Consider the following 10,150-nt stretch of genomic DNA (forward strand, 5'->3'; position numbering starts at 1 on the left):
ATATTACACTTGTCATGTACTTGGATGCATGGGCTTTTAAGCTGATTGTGAGATAGTTCTCGCACTTATCAGGTTTTGCTGTCTTCGGAATAACTTGGATGACATTTTTCTGAAAGTCTGGTGGTATGTCACCTGTGACATAGATTCTGTTGACATCCTTGAACAATCGTTTGAGTGCCACTTCCCACAGTGACGAAAAATTTCGACGGAATGTTATGTATCCTTTTTGCCTTATTTGTTCTTAAGTCTTCCAAAGGTCTTTTAGATTCTGACTCCAATACTGGATCCAGTATGTCTTCCGTATCGACTCCAATTTCTTCTTCTATCACATCATTAGGCAACTCTGCTCTCTCAAAGAATCCTTGACGTTCCACCTATTCGCTCTCTCCTCTGCGGTTAACATTGGAATTACCTTTGCAGACTCAGTGTTGCCGACCTAGATTTTAATTTCACTGAATGTAGTTTGACTTCTCCGTACCCTGAGTCAGTCCCTCCTACGATCATTTCTTTTTCGATTTTTCACATTTTTCCTGCAGCCGTTAACACTAGCTGCCCCGCAGTTCCTATTTATTTCATTCCTAAGTGATTTACGAGGCCGTGCCAAAAAGTAATGATACCGATTTTTTTTTATTCTGTTCTCAACAGGCATAAACCTCGACCAAAGATTAACATTCAACGAGCACGTAAGACTTACAATTAAAAAAGCGACAAGACTAATGCACAAACTTGCCATACTACACTCATCTCACTACAGACTACCATTGCAGACACTATGAATGTATCATACAGCCCTTTTAGAGTCTGTTACGTGCGTCGCAGCAGTGTCTGGGCACATCGGCTGTAACTCATGACCCACAAAACCGCTGTGAGGCGTGACCAAAGCGATGTATTGCTCAGAATGTCAGGGTCGTTTTAATGAAGCCCAATGCAGTGTACTTGCAACATACCCCATTGACATACCCCATTGACATAATCAATGGACACGGAGCAGCAGCATCTGGCTCAAACGGGGAAGACTGGACAAGGTACACCAGATAACAGAGGCGCATATTACACAAATTAAATCTTTGGGAGGTTGAGACATGGCAAAATGAATGGGAAACGTCTGTCAAGTATCGTAGGGTGTTCTCCTTCTTCCCGAACATCCGGGAACGCTTAAGACTCACACATATTAATTCAAGTCGCTGTATGGTACACTTGCTGACGGGCCATGGCCCTTACCCTACACACCTGCACCGCTTTAGCCTTAGCCAAAGTACTCTTCTCCTCCATTCGAACAGGCCTTGGAAGGCCCAACGGATCCGACCGGCCGCCGTGTCATCCTCAGCCCGCAGGCGTCACTGGATGCGGATCTGGACGGGCATGTAGTCAGGACACCGCTCTCCAGGCCGCATGTCAGTTTACGAGACCGAAGATGCTACTTCTTAGTCAAGTAGCTTCTCAGTTTGCCTCACAAGGGCTGAGTGCACCCCGCTTGCCAACAGGGCCCGGCAGAGCGGATGGTGACCCGTTCAAGTGCTAGCCCAGCCCGACAACGCTTAACTTCGGTGATCTGACGGGAACCGGTGTTACCACTGTGGCAAGGCCTTGGCCTTTAGCCAAAGTGATACGTGTGGAGTGGGGATCATGGGTCCTCCAAACACAAAGCACTAAAATGCGGCACACACACACACACTTAAGACCAATGACAGAAATCGAAGATATAGGGCAAGCTTTAAGAGACCCAGGTAAATGAAACCTACTTAACCGGATCACTGACGAAATGGCAAGAGCGTTGCACGAGACTTATAAGCAGCAACGGCTGTATAAAAGATCACGACTAGACACTAACCCTACACCACAACATGATGCATGGGACAACACCGCTTCAAACACTGATATGGAAACAAATGATGACATGAAGATCCCGGTATCACTAGATACGTATACGGCAAAGAAGCACATCACACGACTGCAAAAATACTGCGTGTAATATATACATGGAATTTAGAAATAAGTTACTAAAAAACAGATCAACGAATTTTTGTTTTTGCGCAAAGTAAATCAATAAATTCTTTAGGTTTTTGGATTGTTATTTTCACACATGTAATTGTGTAATATGTAAACAGTATAAAAAGCAAACTGTACTGTTACAAAACTTCCTGGCAGATTAAAAGCCACTGCCTGGGGGATATTTCCAGAATGAGATTTTCACTCTGCAGCGGAGTGTGCGCTGATATGAAACTTCCTGGCAGATTAAAACTCTGTGCCCGACCGAGACTCGAACTCGGGACCTTTGCCTTTCGCGGGCAAGTGCTCTACCATCTGAGCTACAGAAGCACGACTGTCGCCCGGTACTCACAGCTTTACTTCTGCCAGTATCTCGTCTCCTACCTTCCAAACTTTACAGAAGCTCTCCTGCGAAACTTGCAGAACTAGCACTCCTGAAAGAAAGGATACTGCGAAGACATGGCTTAGCCACAGCCTGGGGGATGTTTCCAGAATGAGATTTTCACTCTGCAGCGGAGTGTGCGCTGATATGAAACTTCCTGGCAGATTAAAACTTCTGTAAAGTTCCTGGCAGATTAAAACTTCTGTAAAGTTTGGAAGTTAGGAGACGAGATGCTGGCAGAAGTAAAGCTGTGAGTACCGGGCGTGAGTCGTGCTTCGGTAGCTCAGATGGTAGAGCACTTGCCCGCGAAAGGCAAAGGTCCCGAGGTCAAGTCTCGGTCGGGCACACAGTTTTAATCTGCCAGGAAGTTTCATTTCAGCGCACACTCCGCTGCAGAGGGAAAATCTCATTCTGTACTGTTACACTTCGTACACAAACCACGTAGAGTGAAACTCACGACATACTTACACACAGTAGTATCCATAGTACAACAGAATGTACTAATTCAGGTAAGACAGGCTCGAAGTGTTTACCGAAGCCCACCCACTTGAAATAGCCACGTAAAGGGACCTCTTTAATTATGTAAATCTTTCCTTCCTTCTGTTATTTCTTCCTAAAAATAAAGTATAAATTTACTTTATGTAGTGCACTTTTTAATTAACAATGTAATTAAGTAAAAGATAAGAGAAATAACAGCACTGAGAGAAGCTGTAGAAAATGGTGAAGAGCTTGTCTCTTCAGCATGTTACTAATTTTTAATAGCAAATGACCTGTCACAGTTAACAACGCGGTGGGTCGCTCTGTAATGTTAATAAATAGAATGAACAAATACATCTCAATATCGGTTGTGGTATTGTAAGTTATACATATCAATCGCTCGATTTTCCCACTTCGCTGACGCAAGTTGCAAACCTCTGCCGCTAGAAGGCTCCGAATTGTAGCACGTAACGTGGCGGCGTGTTAAGTACACTACTGGCCATTAAAATTGCTACACCAAGAAGAAATGCAGATGCTAAACGGGTATTCATTGGACAAATATATTATACTAGAACTGAAATGTGATTACAGTTTCACGCAGTTTGTGTGCATAGATCCAGAGAAATTAGTACCCAGAAGAACCACCTCTGGGCGTAATAACGGCCTTGATACGCCTAGGCATTGGGTCAAACAGAGCTTGGATGGCGTGTACAGGTACAGCTGCCCATGCAGCTTCAAAACGATACCACAGTTCATCAAGAGTAGTGACTGGCGCATTGTGACGAGCCACCATTGCTCGGCCAGCATTGACCAGACGTTTTCAGTTGGTGAGAGATCTGGAGAATGTGCTGGCCAGGGCAGCCGTCGAACATTTTCTGTATCCAGAAAGGCCCGTACACAACCTGCAACATGCGGTCGTGCATTATCCTGCTGAAATGTAGGGTTTCGCAGGGATCGAATGAAGGGTAGAGCCACGGGTTGTAACACATCTGACATGTAACGTCCACTGTTCAAAGTACCATCAATGCGAACAGGAGTTGACCGAGACGTGTAACCAATGGCACCGCATACCATCACGCCGGGTGATACGCCAGTTTGGCGATGACGAGTACACGCTTCCGATGTGCGTTTACCGCGATGTCGCCAAACACGGATGCGACCATCATGATGCTGTAAACAGAACCTGGATTCATCCGAAGAAATGACGTTTTGCCATTCGTGCACCCAGGTTCGTCGTTGAGTACACCGTCGCAGCCGCTCCTGTCTGTGATAGAGCGTCTAGAGTAACCGCAGCCATGTCTCCGAGCTGATAGTCCATGCTGCTGCATACGTCGTCGAACTGTTCGTGCAAATGGTTGTTGTCTTGCAAACGTCCCCATCTGTTGACTCAGGGATCGAGACGTGGCTGCACGATCCGTTACAGCCATGTGGATAAGATGCCTGTCATCTCGACTGCTAGTGATTCAAATGGCTCTGATCACTACGGGACTTAACATCTGAGGTCATCAGTCCCCTAGAACTTAGAAATACTTAAACCTAACTAACCTAAGGACGTCACACACATCCATGCCCGAGGGAGAATTCGAACCAGCGACCGTAGCGGTCACGCGGTTCCAACCTGAAACGCTTAGAACCGCACGACTGCTAGTGATACGAGGCCTTTGAGATACAGCACGGCGTTCCGTATTAACCTCCTGAACCCACCGATTCCATATTCTGCTAACAGTCATTGGATGTCGACCAACGCGAGCAGCAATGTTGCGATACGATAAACCGCAATCGCGATAGGCTACAATCCGACCTTTATCAAAGTCGGAAACGTGATGGTACACATTTCCGCTCCTTACACGAGGCATCACAACAACGCTTCAGCAGGCAACGCCGGTCAACTGCTGTTTGTGTATGAGAATTCGGTTGGAAGCTGTCCTCATGTCAGCACGTTGTAGGTGTCGCCACCGGCGCCAACCTTGTGTGAATGCTCTGAGAAGCTAATGATTTGCATATCACAGCATCTTCTTCCTGTCGGTTAAATTTCGCGTCTGTAGCACGTCATCTTCATGGTGTAGCAATTTTAATGGCCATTAGTGTAACTATGTCGGCGCGAGGAAACGGTGTGCTGTAATCGAGTTTCGAAGTCTTAGAGCACATCCACATGTGGAGCACCCTCCTCTTCAGCATGCCAGTGCCAGACTACACGCGAGCGCTTCGACATTTGCAACAGCCCGGCCCTTTTAATTCACTGTCATCGATTATCTTCCATAGAGTCCCGACGTGGCCCCATCGGATAATCATCTGTTCCAGAAACTTAAAATAACACCTCCGACAGCTTAAGTCTGATAGTGACGAAGCGCTCTAAGAAGATGGCTCCATCAAAAGAGTTAAACATCCTACGGTGACGATATCAACAAAATGGCCTCTTGTTGGTGAAATGTCTTCGTCGCCAAGGTCACATGATGACAAATAAATATGTAGACATGAAGAATAAAGGCCTAAAACGTTAATAAGGTTTGTTTTATTTAAAATGTTTTAAGAGTTTTCACATAAAAAATTCGGAGGCAATACTTTTCAGCACGGTCTCGTATGTTGCCGTATTCTTGTCTTTCCGTGAATATTTTGTACTTGCGTCCTTCGTCGATCGGTTGAAATATTTGTACTGTTGCCCAAGGTTTATTCGGAGTTACCTTCCTTGTACCTATATCTGTCTGCCCAAAATTTGTGATCGACCTTTTTATAGCGCCAGACCGGGTGGTGGAGCGGTTCTAGGCGCTACAGTCTGGAACCGCGCGATAGCTACGTCGCAGGTTCGAATCCTGCCTCGGGCATGGATGTGTGTGACGTCCTTAGGTTAGGTAGGTTTAATTAGTTCTAAGTTCTAGGGGACTGATGACCTCAGAAGTTAAGTCCCATAGTGCTCAGAGCCATTTGAACCATTTCATCTGCTACTTGCGACGTTGGCGTGTACATCTGAACTATCGATGTCGGATTTGGTTTACTGTCGAATCTGAGGAGAACAACCCTATCGCTAAACTGTTCAGAGGAGCTCATTCTCTGCCCTGCCTTCCTATTCATAACGAATTCCACCTCCGTTATACCATTTTCTACTGCTGTTGATATTACCCTATACTCGTCTGATCAGAAATCTTTCTTTCCATTTCACTTTACTGAGCATCACTGTATCTAAAATAAGCATTTGTATTTCCCTTAACAGATTTTCTAGCTTTCGTACTACGTTCAAACTTCTGACATTCGACGCTCCGACTCATAGAAGGTTATCCCTTCGTTGGTTATTCCATCTTTTCCTCACGGTCACCTCCCCTTGGAAGTCCCCTCCCGGAAATCCGAATAGGAGACTAATCTGGAGTCTTTTGCCAATGGACTAATTTTTTAATTATAGGACAGGCGTCCTGTGGATACACTGGATGAATCTTTAATGCAGTGGTCTCCATTGTCTTCCTGATGCTCGTACCTTTGATCATTGTTTATTCATCTACCTTTCACGAGCATTTTCCCACCCCAAAGGAAAGAGAGTGCCCTGATCCTCAATCAACTCCGGCTCCCTCTTAGACAAGGCCGTTGGTAGAACGAGGGTGACTTCACATGTCGAAAGACTTCGGTTGCCGTTTTTTTCAGACTGCATATGAGAGTGCAACTGAGAAAAAGCGTTGATTGGTATTCGTTCTCTTTGTTATTTTAAAAGTATTTTTAACTATAAAAAGAAAGTGATATTTTAGGTTTTGGTGTCTAATTCATTAAGTTGTTGTGGTCTTCAGTCCAGAGACTGGTTTGATGCAGCTCTCCATGATACTCTATCCTGTGCAAGCTCCTTCATCTTCGAGTACCTACTTCAACCCACATTCTGCTGAATCTGCTTAGTGTATTCATCTCTTGGTCTCCCTCTACAATTTTTACCCTCCACGTTGCCCTCCAATACTAAATTGTTGATCCCTTGATGCCTCAGAACATGTCCTACCAACCGATCCCTTCTTCTAGTCAAGTTGTGCCACAAACTCCTCTTCTCCCCAATTCTATTCAATACCTCCTCATTAGTTATATGATCTACCCATCTAATCTTCAGCATTCTACATGTTATATCCTCTCTACTTCGACCATTATCAGTTATTTTGCTCCCCAAATAGCAAATCTCCTTTACTACTTTAAGCATCTCATTTCGTAATTTAATTCCCTCAGCATTCATTAAGTATACAGTTTAATTTTAAAAAATAGGACAAATCGCTTTCATCCACAAAAAATTTGAACAAATCACTCATTTCATTGACATAAATACCAGACGTTCACTGCCTTGTAATAGACGTGAGATTCGTATTTAAGCAAATAATTTAAATCCTTTGTCACTGCTTTTCCGCTTCTCCATTTTGTATATAGAAGAAGTTCAAACCATATATCAATATAGTTTAAAGATAACGTTCTGTAAAAATTTAAAATCAATGGTTGTTGTTTAAAAAATATTATGTTGTTGTGGATACAAAGTGTATGCTGTTACAGGATGCTTTGTTTGTCTGTGCTTCAGTTCTTGTCAATCGTCATAATTCATTGTATTTCAGTTCAATAAACGATTTTGTTTAAAACGAAGACAGCTCAGTGGTAGTCTCATTAAAACATCGTTGCAAGCGGACGTGTTGATGCTGAGCTGTGCACTTCTGAAACCGAAACAAGTTCTCTCTATTGGTCGTTGACTATGTGGCTATTGCACTTTGAAGTTTAGTTTTGATCATGAATGTGTGAAGCCTAGTATACGTGAGTTTTACAGTTTTGTTGGTGAGGTGGTTAGAATTTCTTCAGATGACATTGTTCAAAAAATGGCTCTAAGCACTATGTGAGGTTATCAGTCACAGCTGGCCAGTGTGGCCGATCGGTTCTAGGCGCTTCAGTCCGGAACCGCGCGACCGCTACGGTCGCAGATTCGAATCCTACCTCGGGCATGGATGTGTGTGATGTCCTTAGGTTAGCTGAAGCACCTAGAACCGCTCGGCCACAGCGCCCGGCTGACATTGTTAGTTTATAACTCCCTCAGTTCGCCACTGTTGCGTATGTGAAGCTTAAAGATTTCTAATCTTGTAATTGATAAACAAGGACACTATGTAATTTACACGTGCAGACGGAAAAGTTGGCAACGGCCTTACCGTAGTGGCTACACCTGTTCCCGTGAGATCAACGAAGTTAAGCGCTGTCAGGCGTGGTCGACACTAGGATGGGTGACCATCCAGGCCGTCATGCGCTGTTGCCATGTTTCGGGGTGCACTGAGCCTCGTGATGCCAATTGAGGAGCTACTCGACCGAATAGTAGCGGCTTCGGTCAAGAATACCATCTTACGACCGGGAGAGCGGTGTGATGACCCCACGCCCCCCCCCCCCCCTCCCTATCCGCATCTTCCACCGAGGATGACACGGCGATTTGATGGCCCCGGTAGGCCGCTCATGGCCTGAAGACGGAGTGCTTTTTTTTTCTTTTTTTTTCTTTTTAGACGGAAATATTGTGAAGTTCAAATAACTTATGCTGGTTTAGGGTTGTGCACCGTAAGGATATTCGAGCTCCTCTCTCAAATCCCATGTGATTATGTAAGACAATTTTGAAGTGAATATGGGCGAGTAATTTCTGTTTATGGGGAGACGCGTGGTAACTGATTTTCCGTGCCTGTTCTGAATGGAGTTGGGCGCGTTAACATTGATCTACTGAAATACGTCCCTCCACTAGTAAATGTAACTTGCTACCGTACACTAGTTCCCTTCGATGGACAACCTAGAACGTTTACAATATGCAACTCCATTGAGCAAGCGCGTGCTGAGTGGTCGCGGCAGGACGTGGCCCAGCCACCGTCCAGAGACGCGGTCTAGCGCGCTGCCGATGTTGTAAACATACCGGTGACGTATGCGGCCGCTCCCTGCGGCACAGCGCAACCCCCGACTGTGGAACAAACAACATCTAGGAAACGGAGAATGAGAAAGTGTCACGGACTGAAAACTTAGACAGGAACGCTAAGTTAGGACACTGCGAGTCTAGTCAGCAGAAAATGGGACCTACAGAAAACAATACCTGTGAAGTTCTGCTACCGAAGTCTGTGCCGAATGACATGAATGTCGAGGAAACAATGGATCTGAAGGTGGTGTTGCACCACCCCGTAAGGACAAAAAAAGAAGACTAACTCATCCGGAAGCTGAAACTGAGGTCCCCAAAACGAGAGACAAATCACATCAAATCAAGTTGAACTACAAAGAGCAAGCTCATGACTTACCAGAAGGAAGAAAAAGATACTTCGCCGATGATTCCACAACCAGTCTGGACAAGGAAGACAACGGAAGTAAAGCCTCTATCAGCTCAAGTAAAAGCACAGACATACCGACAACCACAGGTCTCACTCCGAGAAGAATAAAATCTGAAGAGATAAATGGAGGTAAAACCTCAGGTGTACAGGACTGGGCCACTGAAATATAAGCCGAAGAGGACGAGCAGACATTAACAACCACTGGATCATTTCAGATGTTGATAGATACTGGAAATGATGACGACCTTCGTGGAATTGATCCTGATTCGTTGCGGCAAACAGTGGAAAATCAGTGGAATTGCTGTATTACAGGAGCTAAAGATACCGGTTCTTCAGATACTACACGTTAGTAAAATGTGGCTGTCGGCAGCTTCGTCAACTATCTGATCCGTAAGGAGGAACAGAATCAATTAAGGGATACAAGTATTATACTAGACTTGATTTGTATCAAGATTATAAGACAAATTTTGACAATTTGTTAAAAATAATAATTCATAGGCAAGGAATAGGCTAATAAGGCAGTAGAATTGGAGCATGATATAACTTCTGCTGCTAAAAATATTGAAGATGGATAAATACCACGTTGAACTCTTTCGGCATACGTCATTTGTGTAACTTCGTGTACTACATATTTTGCATTTGATTTCAGTTCTGTTTAAACTACTTTATGGAGGTGATTTGCCATTCAATTCACATTAATTCCACAGTATGTATCAAGGAATTTCAAAGAAGAAGCAGTTTGTTTAGGTATACTTTCTTTGTTTATTTTTTTCTCTGAGGAACGTGAAAAAAATAAGGCAGAATCGGATATATTCTATTATTTATATTATTTTCTCTTTTTAGAGAAAGCAAGCGAATAGAAAAAGTTCCATTTTATGAAGATTCACTTATCTTGAGCAAAATAATAATAATTTATTTTAATTATGGAATTTGTTTAACTGAGGAGAAATTATTTGTTTTATCAAGAATAAAGAATAAATTATATTTTTATGAAGCAGCAAGTCATATGTTTATTGCAATT

This window comes from Schistocerca serialis, chromosome 1 (assembly GCF_023864345.2).
Source record: "Schistocerca serialis cubense isolate TAMUIC-IGC-003099 chromosome 1, iqSchSeri2.2, whole genome shotgun sequence".
NCBI lineage: Eukaryota > Metazoa > Arthropoda > Insecta > Orthoptera > Acrididae > Schistocerca > Schistocerca serialis.